The 13,830-nt window shown below is 36.5% G+C and overlaps 1 protein-coding gene across 2 annotated transcripts in view; it reads left to right on the top strand.

Annotated features, from left to right (window-relative positions):
* The window catches only part of STK3 (serine/threonine kinase 3), a 271,227-nt gene that overhangs the window by 9,752 nt on the left and 247,645 nt on the right, over positions 1–13,830 (top strand). The gene's annotated exons all lie outside the window — the stretch shown is intronic.

Genomic DNA, 13,830 nt, shown 5'->3' with positions numbered 1-13,830 from the left:
GGTTAGTGCCGCTCTGATTTTAAATAGTATTTTTTCATTGATAGGAGAACTGACTCATTCTTTCCAGCTATGGGATACTGTATCAAAAACATGATGGTGGGGAGGCCCCTTCTCTTCCTACCCCCTGCCTCCCTTGGCATAGCTGCCCCTGGCTAGGGGCAGGGCCTCAAGGGTCTGGGCTGGGCATTCACGGTCACTGCCTCAGTCCAAAGGCTGTGCTTTTGACATTAAAATAAAAGTCCATTCAGTAAAAAAAAAAAAAAAGAAAAGTGATGGCACTGGCAGTTTTGAGCTTCTTCCTCTGCAGATATCTCTACCATATCTTTATGTTTCTAAGTTTAAGTCAGAAATTGGGTGTGTATAGACAAATTCCATGGTAGAGACTGTTCTAAGTGGACTTTTACCTTCACGTTCTCCTTCACTTAGGTTACCCTTTGACCCTGTGTTATCCTAATATCCAGCCTCACTTCTTTCCTACCTCTGAATGTTTCAAGTGACCTAGTTTCTTCTTTTCTTAAAGAAGATACAGAAAATAAGAGTCTAAGATAAAAAACCTCACTAATGATAAGATTAGATTTCAGACCTAATTTTTTAAGGTAGACCTTTTAGCTTGCTTTGTCTTACGTACATAAAAGTATATCCGTGCACAGACAAAATTCAAGAGCATCTTGAGGCTGCTTTATAAATCCAGTCCTGACTGCAGTATCAATTGCAAAATGAAATATATCCAGATAATGCCATATGTTATTCCTTTTTAGTTTTGATATTAACCTCTAGTTAAGTTTTATTGTACTTTCAAATAAATAATATATTTGTCTCAGTGACATGATTGATACTTTACATTTGGTGTTATGTCATGTAACTTTAGAAAGAATTAGTTTTAGTGTAATTACTTACTATATTAATTACTTACTGCATTGGGTTGTACCTATAAGCTGAATGTGAATTAGTCTGTCATCTTGCAGTTAAACAGCAGCCAGTAATCATTTTCCATTGATCAGCTATTCAGACATTTTTAGTAATTGGTGAAATTTGTATCATAGAAAAATGATTGCTCTGCATAAAATTTATAGTTCATGTAATTTCTTTTTTTTTTAAGATTTTATTTATTTATTTATGAGTGAGAGAAAGAGGCAGAGACACAGGCAGAGGGAGAAGCAGGCTCCATGCAGGGAGCCCGACGTGGGACTCGATCCCGGGACTCCAGGATCACGCCCTGGGCTGAAGGCGGCGCCAAACCGCGGAGCCACCAGGGCTGCCCAGTTCATGTAATTTCTAAGAATTATAAGAAATAAGGGTTAAATTAAACAATGGAATCTCATAAAATTCCCGTGGAGAGTAAAAATATATGAACTAATTAACTCTTGAGAGGAAACTATTTTGACGATTTTTCTTCTGCCAGTAGAGTGAGTTTTCCTTCTATGAGCTTGATTCTCATTCAGTACTTCCAAGGTTTTGTGTTTTTTTTTTTTTTTTTTTTTTTCCTAATGGAAGAGAATTCAGGGGATGCCTAGGTGGGTCATTCAGTTAAGCATAAGCATCTGTCTTTGGCTCAGGCCCTGATGGAGCCCCACTGTCCGCCTCTCTGCTCAGCAGGAAGCCTGCCTTTCCTCTCTGTCTGCAGCTAGGCCTGCTTGTGCACCTGCGCGCTCTCTCTCTCTCTCTCTCATTATCTGTCCCTCTCCCTCTTTTTCTCTCCCCCTGTCTCTCTGTGTCAAATAAAATCTTAAAAATAGAGAATTCAAGTACTAGGCAAATGATAAGACAATGGGGATTCTTCCTTCTATAGAGTCTTAGCACTTGATTAGATAGCTTTAATTAATATTCACAAAAAACTCATATGATTTCAAAGAGCCTGCTAAAATAGTGATAATGGTTATACTTTGTGTTCAGCATCATTGGGAAGTATGGTGTATCATGTAATGGATTTTCTAAATAAATGAAGTAAACTTTAAGCATTGTATTTTTAAAATATTTTACAAACATTTTTATGCAGCCAGTTTTGAGGGAGATCATTCCAAAATGAAGGCCTTGACCCAATCTTCTGAAATTGACAAAGAAAGCAATTAATCTTGCTTTTCTTGTTGTAAAAGTAGTCATAGAAACAGTTCATAGAACTGTTCATAGTTTTAGTTCACTCAAGTGTGCTCTTTAGCATATTTGAAGCTTTGTTTCTGTATCCATGTGGCTGTTTTTTCCCTAAACCTAGTCTTGTCTTTTACTGTTATCTGTCATTCTTATTACTATATCCTTCTCTAAACTGCTACTTATCTTAAAAATAATTATCTGACCTGAGAGTAGCTATTCCTTTCTGAAAGTAAAGTACATTTGCTTACCAGAGGTCTTTTTCTCTTCTGGATTCATAGTACATCTTGAAATGATCTTTTGACTAAAAGGAGGAACATTATATCCAGTGATAGGGAGAAAAAATTATTTCAACCTTCCGTAAGTTTCTAAGTTTTCATATGAAAATAACCAAAGTTTTTGCATCAAAAAAGGAACAGGATTTTACCTTAAGCCCATGGAATTCCCAAGCCAAGAAAAATTTCTATCATTTTGAAATATTGGATTTTGAGGACTTGTAGTATTACTTATTTCTTTTTAAGATTTTATTTACTTGAGATAGAGAGTGAGAAAGAGAGCACAAGCGATATGGGAGGGGGGCGAGGCAGAGGGAGAGGGACAAGCAGGCTGAGCAAGGAGTCCAATGTGGGACTCTATCCCAGGGACCCTGGGATCATGACCTGAGCTGAAAGCAGACGTTTAACTGACTGAGCCACCCAGGCTCCCTGACTCATGGTAATATTGAAGTTATACCTGTACAAATACAGTAACATTACACTTATAGCTGTTTTTTTTTTTTAAATTTCAATGGGTAAAGTATTTAGGCTGTTTATCTTTCTTATAATGATCATATTTTTCCCCTATTAAATACAGTTGGGATTTAAAAAATTTTATTTCAAAAAAAAACCCAAAACCAAATGGTAAAAATACTCCCAATTTAAAAAAGCAAAAATATTTTCATAAATCTTCATAATCTTCTTAATTTGTTTACGAAGAACCACAGGGAAGTACTGAGAAATGGCTTCATATGTGCTGTTACTGTGTAATCACACTGTACTGAGAAATCAAGCAACATAGTTCCCATTTGTGCAGATGGCTGAACATAGCCATTGTCTTTACAGCCCTCATCTCTATTTATGAAAGCCTATAAAAATTAAGCAGAAGTCAGAGTACAGAGCTCATTGAATGATGCACTTGTTAATATTGTCAGTTTAAACTTTCCCTGAAGTTACACTTTGATTAATGTAGATACACCTTTATATATTTATGTTTGGGATTAATGCAGTTAATTCTAGTGTTCTAGGGATGGGAGTGAGGAGTTTCGAGTGTACAAAGAGTAAATCCTCATATTTTATCTTCACATTTTGAGATATAGGGAAATAAATGAGGAATAAAATATATGGGTAAGCCTAGTTTTAAAGTGTAGGTAGTGTCTTTGGCACAAATCATGGTAGATTTTTCAGTATGGGAGGTACATGGGACCTTGGCAAATTTCATATGTAAATAGCCTCTTGTTCCAATTGAGGTTAAGTGAAAAGATTCTTAGAAAATAAAAGTGAAAGACTCTAAAGGGTGAAAGGAGGAGAAAAATCTCAGCTTCTTTTCTTTTAAAGCTCTTTGCCAGGAAATTATAATTTTAGAGTACATTTGGGCAAAGAGCCCAATTTGAGAGGAAATGGTATGATAGAGCTGAAAAATAAGACTTTTAAAAAGTCTTCTATTATAAAACATTTGTTTTCTTAGATGGATTTCATCTTATTCTAGTGACAATAGTTAACTAAACCCTCATAAATTTTAAAACAGTTTTATAAAAAGTAAATATTCTATGAGATCATCAAATCACATCTATTTTACTATCAAAACAGTGGTACTTACAGTGAAACAATGAAAAGCCAGAGCTTTAAAGTCAGTTGGACCTTGTCTTATCTTTGCCATTTACTCATTGCAATGATGAGCAAGTTAGCTTTCTAAGTCTCTGTGGACTCACTTACAAAACGGAGGTGGTAATAGTACCTTTTCTTTGGGTTTTGTGAAGATTAGAAGAAATCGTGATTGGAAACCATTTGTCTCTGAAGACATTTTCTAAGGTGTTTCAAAGATGTATCTGTCACTTTTTTTGAAGTGACACATCTCTTGAAGAAACACATAGCTTTCCAAAGAGATAAAAGGGCAACTTTCACTTGGATACATATGTTCTAGTTGAGTTTTAAAAAAAAATCTGTTGTATTACTTTAGAACTAAACACCTAAATATTTACAAAATATTTGGCCTTCAAAAAAAAAGGGAGTAGAAAAAAATGATGATTGAATTTTATTAGTTTGAGGTAAAATGTACTTTCTGTGGTTGAAGTAGAAAAGATACTTGCTTTTGTGAATTCAAGACAGAGTCATTGTATAATTTAGAAAATATTAGGGCTAATATTGAGACTGACATTTGCTTAATAATGGAATGTTGAGAGACTGAAGAATGAAAACCTTTCATGTATTTATTTATTTATTTATTTATTTATTTATTTATTTATTTATTTTTAAAGATTTTATTTATTTATTCGTGAGAGACAGAGAGAGGCAGAGACACAGGCAGAGGGAGAAGCAGGCTACATGCAGGGAGCCTGACGGGGGACCCGATCCCCGGTCTCCAGGATCATATCCTGGGCTAAAGGCGGTGCTAAACTGCTGAGCCACCCGGGCTGCCCCTTTCATGTGTTTTAAAGATGTTTTACTTTTCTAATAGTGTTCAAGATGAGACTACTAGGATTGAAGAAGAGAACATTATTTTATTGTTTAAAGATTTATTTATTTTAAAGAGAGAGAGAGAAAGAGAGAGAGCATGAGGGGTTAGGGAGTAGCAGAGGCAGAGGGAGAGAGAGTCTTAAGCACACTCCACACTGAGCGAGGAGCCGCATGTGGTACTCAGTCTCATGACACTGAGATCACGACCTGAGCTGAAACCAAGAGTTGCAGAGTTGGAAGTTCTTTTCTTCTGCTGCATTTGCATTCTGACCAGATCCTCTTCTCCATCATTAATTCCCCAAGAGATCTAGAAGGCATAACCTAATTATTCTTGACTAGGGAGCTAGGAGTAGCAATGTAGAAAGCCTTCATTTGTGTTTCTCTTTTAAAGTTTTTGGCCAAAACATACCTCCCAAGTAAAAAGTGGGCAAAGGACTTGAATAGACATTTTCCCAAAGAAGATCTACAAATGGACAGTAAATCCACGAAAAGAAGCATCACTCGTCATTAGGGAAACGCAAATCAGGACCACAATAAATTAATGTCATACTGCTTAGGATGGCTATTTTATATATATATATATATACACACACACACACACACACACACACACACACACGATATATATATATATCATATATATAAATATATTTCCAGAAAATAAGTGTTGTCTCAGCTTCTTTTCCTTTAAAAGCAGAAAATAAGTGTTGTTTAGGATGTATAGCAATTGGAATCCTTGTGCATTGGAATGTAAAGTAGTGTAGTCACTGTGAAAAATGGTATGATGGTTCCTCAAAAAATGAAACATACAATTACCATATGATCCAGCAATTCCACTTCTAGGTATATATCCAAAAGAATTGAAGGCAGGGACCAAAAAGATACCTGTACACCAGAGTTTATTTTCAGCATTATTCACAATAGCCAAAAGGTTGAAGTAATCCAAGTGTCCACTGATAGATGAATGGATAGGCAAAATGTGGTATGTACGTTCTGGTATATTATTTAGCTTTAAGAGGAATGAAATTGGGATACATGCAACATACAACAGGGATGAATCTTAAAAACATGCTAAATGAAAGAGGCCAGACATAAGACATATACTGTATGATTCCATTTATATGATATACATAGAGTAATTGAGTTCATCGAGACAGAAAGTAGAATAGTGGTGGTTAGTTGGGACTATGGGAGGGGAAAATGGGAAGTTGTTGAATGCATGAAGAGTTTTTTGGGATGATCAAAAATCCTGAAAGTGAGTAGTAGTGATGATTGCCTAACAGTGTGAGTATACTTAATGCCACTTAATTGTACACTTATAAATAATTAAAATAGTAGGGGTGTGCCTGGTGGTTTAGGCAGTTAAGCGTCTGACTCTTGGTTTCAGCTCAGGTCATGATCTCAGGGTCGTGAGGTGGAGTCCTGGATTGAGTTCCATGCTCAGCATGGAGTCTGCTTGAGATTCTTGCTCTCCCTCTTTCTCTGCCTCTCCCCCCCATTCGTGCTTGTTCTCTTTCTCTCAAATAAGTAAATAAAATCTTTAATAATATAGTTAAAATAATAAAGTTTATGTTATAAAACATAGCAAAATAAACCTTTAGCCAATCATAAGCAGTGGGCTGTGCCTTCTTTCTTCTGAAGCTTGTCTCTTCAAAGCTGAAGAGATGTCCTTAGCAGAAGTTACAACCTGTCGACGAACTTGTAAACTCCTGCTCCAAAGCTGGAAACAGAGAAAAGAAAGGAAGAGGATTAAATATAGTCTTTTCTTTTCTTTTCTTTTCTTTTCTTTTCTTTTCTTTTCTTTTCTTTTCTTTTCTTTTCTTTTCTTTTCTTTCTTTCTTCTTTTTTTTTTCTGTCTTAGTCTTTTATGACTGGCCTGTTTCTTGCATGAAAACAATTAATAGACTTTCAGAAAAGGCTGTAACTCCTTACTAGCTTCAGAGCTCCAGTCCCTTAAATTTGTACTTTCTTTTTTTTTTTTTGTTCTACCTTCATATTTTCATATACTATTACACAGATGATTTCATCTACTTTGCAGAGAAGATTGAAATTCTATGACTAGCAGGCAGAAGACCTTACCTTATGTAGGTTCATCTTAATTTCATTTGGTGAGTGTTGCTACATAATTTTTACTTGTATTATAGAAATCAGTTTCCTCTCTTTCTAACTTTCTTTTTTTTTTTTTTAAATTTTTTATTTATTTACGATAGTCATACAGAGAGAGAGAGAGAGAGGCAGAGACACAGGCAGAGGGAGAAGCAGGCTCCATGCACCGGGAGCCTGATGTGGGATTCGATCCCGGGTCTCCAGGATCGCGCCCCGGGCCAAAGGCAGGCGCCAAACCGCTGCGCCACCCAGGGATCCCATCTTTCTAACTTTCATGTAACTTTTGAATACATCCCTTCTTATAGTTTTATAACTTTATTCCTGTAGTCATATTTTTGTTTCCCAATTCTAGAATCTTTAAAATCTCTATTTGTAAGGCTTCCTTCTGTTGAAACATGCTCAGGCTTTATCTAATGATTACAGGCTTTTAGACATTGCTTGGTGAGATCAGAAACCCTTTTTCTGTTTTCATCCCTCTTCCATGTTTCTTTAAGCTTTCTTTTTCTCTGGCTTTCTGGTTTTTCTATTGCTTCTGTTTCTCTGCTTTATGTGACGTTCTTTCCAATTCATAATTGACACTGACCTTGCATTTTCTGTTTTCTATCTTCCTCCTCTCTTTTTATGTAGTTATTTCCTTGGTGAGTTTATTCACTCTTAGGCTTCAACTTTGATCGAAATGACACACAAATACACACTTTTGAGAATCAGTCTTTTGTGCTCAATCTTATTCAGTATTTTGAATCTACTAAGTAACATTTGACTACCTTTGCTGGCTCCTCAAAAGCAGTATGTTCAAACAGAATCCCTACCTTCCATCTAACCTCTCTACTGGTTAGTGATGTCACTCTTTTGCCAGTTTGCATTTGGTGTGTGTGTCTTCCTTCTGCTTGGCTTCCTGTATTAGTTACTCTGTTCCTTAGGTACTTTAAGACCAAAAGGAAGAGAGATACACAGATTATCTTCAGTAATAGAATTTTATTGCAAGGATACTCAGGAAATGTGCATGGGGTAGCAGAGGAAGGTGCCTAGTCAACTGCTTGCTCCGTATGAGATTCAGTGTCTCTAATACTGAATTGTGGAATAGGCTCCATTAATAAAGGAAATAGCAGCTTAGAGTCAGTTGGAAGAATGACATGAGCTCCTATGGCCTTGGTTATCTTTGTTCACATAGCATTTACACTTTCTGAAATCTAAGGTTAATTGGGTCATTTTGCAACCATGAGATTTGGAATATCCCTATGGGCCATTTCAGCCCTTGTATGGATACTTTTGGCCTCTGGATCAGCTTCTAGCTACATGTACTTTTTACTGCTGGTTGATAAGGCTGATTTATTTATTTATTTATTTGCTTTCATTTTTATTTATTTATTTTTTTTATTTTTATTGGAGTTCAATTTGCCAGCATATAGCATATCACCCAGTGCTCATCCTGTCAAGTGCCCCCCTCAGTGCCCGTCACCCAGTCACCACAACTCCTTGCCCACCTCCCTTTCCAATACCCTTTGTTCGTTTCCCAGAGTTAGGAGTCTCTCATGTCCTGTCACCCTCACTGATATTTCCCACTCATATTCTCTCCTTTTCCCTTTATTCCCTTTCACCATTTTTTATATTTCCCAAATGAATGAGACCATATAATGTTTGTCCCTCTCTGATTGACTTATTTCACTCAGCATAATACCCTCCGGTTCCATCCACGTCGAAGCAAATGGTGGGTATTTGTCGTTTTCTAACGACTGAGTAATATTCCATTGTATACATATACTTCACCTTCTTTTTTTTTTAATTTTTATTTATGATAGTCACACAGAATGAGAGAGAGGCAGAGACATAGGCAGAGGGAGAAGCAGGCTCCATGCACCGGGAGCCTGACGTGGGACTCGATCCTGGGTCTCCAGGATCGCGCCCTGGGCCAAAGGCGGGAGCTAAACTGCTGCGCCACCCAGGGTTCCCTATACTTCACCTTCTTTATCCACTCATCTTTCGATGGACACTGAGGGTCCTTCCACAGTTTGGCTATTGTGGACATTGCTGCTATAAACATTGGGATGCAGGTGTTCTGGTGTTTCACTGCATCTGTATCTTTGGGGTAAATCCCCAGCAGTGCAGTTGCTGGGCCACACGGCAGTTCTATTTTTAACTGGTTGAGGAACCTCCACACAGTTTTCCAGAGTGGCTGTACCAGTTCACATTCCCACCAACAGTGAAAGAGGGTTCTCCTTTCTCCACATCCTCTCCAACATTTGTCATTTCCTGCCTTGTTAATTTTCCCCGTTCTCACTGGTGTGAGGTGGTATCTCATTGTGGTTTTGATTTGTATTTCCCTGATGGCAAGTGATGCAGAGCATTTTCTCATGTGCGTGTTGGCCATGTCTATGTCTTCCTCTGTGAGATTTCTGTTCATGTCTTTTGCCCATTTCATGATTGGATTGCTTGTTTCTTTGCTGTTGAGTTTCATAAATTCTTTATAGATCTTGGATACCCTTTATCTGATACGTCATTTGCAAATATCTTCTCCCATTCTGTAGGTTGTCTTTTAGTTTTGTTGACTGTTTCTTTTGCTGTGCAGAAGCCTTTTATCTTAATTAAGTCCCAATAATTCATTTTTGCTTTTGTTTCCCTTGCCTTCATAGGTGTATCTTGCAAGAAGTTGCTGTGGCCAAGTTCAAAAAGGGTGTTGCCTGTGTTCTCCTTTAGGATTTTGATGGATTCTTGTCTCACATTTAGATCTTTCATCTATTTTGAGTTTATCTCTAGTGTAAGAGAATGGTCTAGCTTCATTCTTCTGCATGTGGATGTCCAATTTTCCCAGCACCATTTATTGAAGAGACTCTCTTTTTCCAGTGGATAGTCTTTCCTGCTTTGTCGAATATTAGTTGACCATAGAGTTGAGGGCCCATTTCTGGATTCTCTGTTCTGTTCCATTGATCTATGTGTCTGTTTTTGTGGATAAGACTGATTTAATTTGAAGTAGCATATGATGAACTGTAACAACTTACAAAGGAAGAGAGATTTTTCTCTGTGATGGCACTGTGTGAGTCACTGGCATTTTGAAGTTTCATAGGGTCTCTAGTAGTTAGCAAATTTGTTTTTTCATTTGTTTATTCATTTATTTATTGAAGAAAAGTGTATTAAACAGTAGTGTGTGAGATTCTGTTTTAGGTACTTACTGGAGATAGGCTAAATGAGACATGGTCTGTACCTTCATGGAATTCCTATTTTAGCTCTAGTGATCAGCTCATACAATAAATAAATAGTGAAAGAAATAATGACTCAGTATGCTAAGTGCTATGGGGCCATATTTGACAGTGGGATTAGTTCTCTGTGTTTGGGTGGGTAGGTGGGTAAGGACAGTGGTAGAGGACAGAGGATTATCTCTGCAGACGTCCCAGAGAAGACTTCTGACTGTATCTTTAAAGAAGTAGTTAACTGACAAGGTCATGTAAGAGAGAATGGACATATAGAGGTATTACCTATATCTTGCATTACATACAAAAAACTATACAAAATCTGCCTTTTTAGTACAGTGATCATGTGATTTTTAAAAACTGTGTGATGTGAAAATTCAGGACCTTCAGGGTATAGTCCCACTGTGGCTAGAGTATAGGTTATGGAAATTAGGTGACTGAGAGGATCAGCTAGATCCTCTTGTATCTTTTTATCTTGTATTTAGGAGAAATGATGATTCTTTCAGAATTTCTCTTGAATTCATTCTTTCCTGTCATTTCTGTTGTTAACTTTTTAAGCCCAGACCACATTTCTGGATTGCAAGAAACAAAACCTTGCCCTAGTTTTACAGTTTTTTTTAAAAGATTTATTTATTTATTTATTTATTTATTTATTTATTTATTTATTTATTTATTTATTTATTTATGATAGAGAGAGAGAGAGAGAGAGAGAGAGAGAGAGAGAGGCAGAGACACAGGCAGAGGGAGAAGCAGGCTCCATGCCGGGAGCCTGACGCGGGACTCGATCCTGGGCCTCCAGAATCGCGCCCCGGGCCAAAGGCAGGCGTGAAACCGCTGAGCCACCCAGGGATTCCCCCTAGTTTTACAGTTTTTTAGTTCTCTTCTCCATTATGGAATTTGGCTTGTAGGACATTTAGAAGACTAGGAAGAAATCTCTGGAGGAAGAGTATGTTGTTGAACTTACACAGTTAGCAGTATTCTACTGTTACCACTATCACCATAATATACTTCAGAACTTCATTTCTTTGGCTCCCCCGTACCACATTTCCTAAAACATAATTTAAATTAATATTCGCCTAGACCATCTATCATCTCATATAATATGGTATGGTGATTTGGAATTTAAGCACAAAAAGAGCTAAAAGTTTATCCATTTCATCTCCTGAGTGCATAGGATAGCTTTGGGAAGAACAAAGAATCTGCTAAGTCCTGTTCTAGGAATCACAGTTTAGTGGCTATAATAGCATTTCAGAGTAGAAATAACTAATTGATTTGAAGATGAGAAATTCCTGGGACCATTTACAAAAGAATATCCCCCTTAAAACATGAGACTGATGTATGATACTTGATGTAGTAGTAGATGGAAACTAATGAGTGTGTTTTGGCATATGCTACCTTCCTAACAGTAGAGATACCATGTCTTGGACAGACCTTGGTTTGATTTTGTTTTGCTATTTATTGGCCAAGCGACTGGGGAAGTCACTTAACCCTTAGTTTTCTTACTTAAAAGCTGAGGATATTTTGGCAGCTACCAAAAAGGTCGTTACAGAGATTAAATGAGGAAATGCTTGTTAAGTGCTTATCACAAGGCCAATGAGGGCTGTAATAAATGTTAACTACCTTTATTATTACATTCATTTAGCTCTTATGTATTTGCTTTTCATACTATATTAGAAGTTCTAGGTTGCCAAGGGCTATATCTTAACTTTCTTTGAATTACCCCAGCATGTAGCTTACTGTCTACAGATTGAGTAAGTGGATATGAAATGAATATAAATGGGTGAAGTTTTAAATTTTTAATATTTTTATAGTTTTTGTACCCATGTTGAAGATTCATTTTAGAAAATTTAGTTTTGGGGGGATGCTGGATGGTACAATCAGTTAAGCAACCAACTCTTGGTTTTGGCTCAGGTCGTGATCTTGGGGTTATAGGATACAGCCCCACATCTGGCTCCGCAGTGAGCATGGAGTCAGCTTGAGATTCTCTCTCTCTCCTCTCTCCCACCTCCCCCTCATGCTCTCTCTTTCTCTCTCTCTCTAAAATAAGTAAATTAATCTTTAAAGTTTAGTTTTCCTAAAGATAGTATTTCCTAAACAGTTGCAAAATTCACTCACAAGAATAGGACTGATTAACAGATACTGATTTTACTAGTTCTGATTACCTTGGTCAGTTTATTAATTCAGCCTATGGAAGATGCCTTTCTTTTCAATGTATAAAATGATGTTATGAAATATATTTCATGAAACAATTATAGAGTCATGAAAAATTTTAATTTTCTTATAAGATATAATTTTTAAAGTTTCCCCAATTACATAAAAAAGTGAATATTTTAGAAACCTTATGAAACAAAAGCATAAGGAGAGCCACCCCCCGAAAAAAAGCCTTGCTGCTTGGAATCCTAAAATATTTACATGCAACAAATAGTTGAATTCCTGTTATGTCCTAGGCACAGTTTTTGGTGCTGGGGATATAGCAGTGAACAAAACAAAGTTTACTAGTAGTTTGGTGTCTATGTGTGTGTGTGTTTGTGTGTTTGTATGCAGATACACTTATGCTTAAAAGAAAACATGAAAATGGTTTAATTCTGTGTACATTATTTTGTAGCCTGCCCTTTTTTCCTTTAGCAATATATGGTTCACTTGTTTTATGTCAGTGAGATTTTTTACAGTATGCTTTTTTTAAAAAAAGATTTTATTTATTTGAGAAAGAGACAGCAAGAGTGGGTGAGGGGCAAAGGGATAATCATGATAATCTCATGAATAGATATTCTATAATTAATTTAACTAATATATATTTAAGCATTTAATTTACTTCTAGATTTTGTTATAACTTACAATGAATATACATTTTTTTTGTTTCCAAGACCAATTGCAGTTCATTTAATTCCTACCATTTACTCTTTAATTTTTTTTTTTAATTATGGAAAACTTTAAACACAGTTTTGTAAAGAGGAAAGAAAAAAACCTCTGTGTACCCATACCCAGTTTGACAATTTAATACATCTGGCCAATCTTGCATAATTTATATTTCCATACATACCCCAACTCTGTAAAATTTTGAAATAATCTCAGATATCATAGCATTTTTTTTTTTAAGATTTTATTTATTTGAGAGAGCGTGAGTGAGAGCAGGGTGTGGGGAGGAGCAGAGGGAGAGGGACAAGCATACTCACACTGAGCACAGAGCTTGACACAGGGCTCAATCCCAGGACCCTGAGATCATAACTTGAGCTTTGAAATCAAGAGTTAGACACTCAACCTACTGAGCCACCCAGGTGCCCTTCATAGCATTCTTAACTATTTCAGCATGCATCTTTAAAAGCTAAGAATATTAAACCGTAAATCAGCATAATACCCTTATCTGAGATGTAATTTTAATTGTAACTTACTCTTGAAATGATAAAATATTGAGGAGAGTTTGGAAAAAACTGAGATTAGTCTATATAGAATGATTCCTCCACCTCCCTTTGAAGGGGTAGAAAACTTTGTATTGGGACCTTGGAAAAAATATTAACAAATTCTTACACTGATCAGGAAACACAAAAATGAGATAAACAAGCTTATGGATGGGAGTGAGGTTTAAGTGGGCATTTAGATACTGAATTAAATACTGAACTGAAGTTGGTTGTAGCTTAAAAAAAAAGGAGAGAATTCTGTCTGAAAACAATGTGGAAGAAGACTGCTTTTCCTCACAGTATTAGCAATGGCAGTATAATAGATTATGTTCTCTCCTGCTTTTTGAG

This window comes from Nyctereutes procyonoides, unplaced genomic scaffold (genome assembly GCF_905146905.1).
Source record: "Nyctereutes procyonoides isolate TBG_1078 unplaced genomic scaffold, NYPRO_anot_genome, whole genome shotgun sequence".
Taxonomy (NCBI): domain Eukaryota; kingdom Metazoa; phylum Chordata; class Mammalia; order Carnivora; family Canidae; genus Nyctereutes; species Nyctereutes procyonoides.
This window is presented reverse-complemented; position numbering and strand designations above follow the sequence as displayed.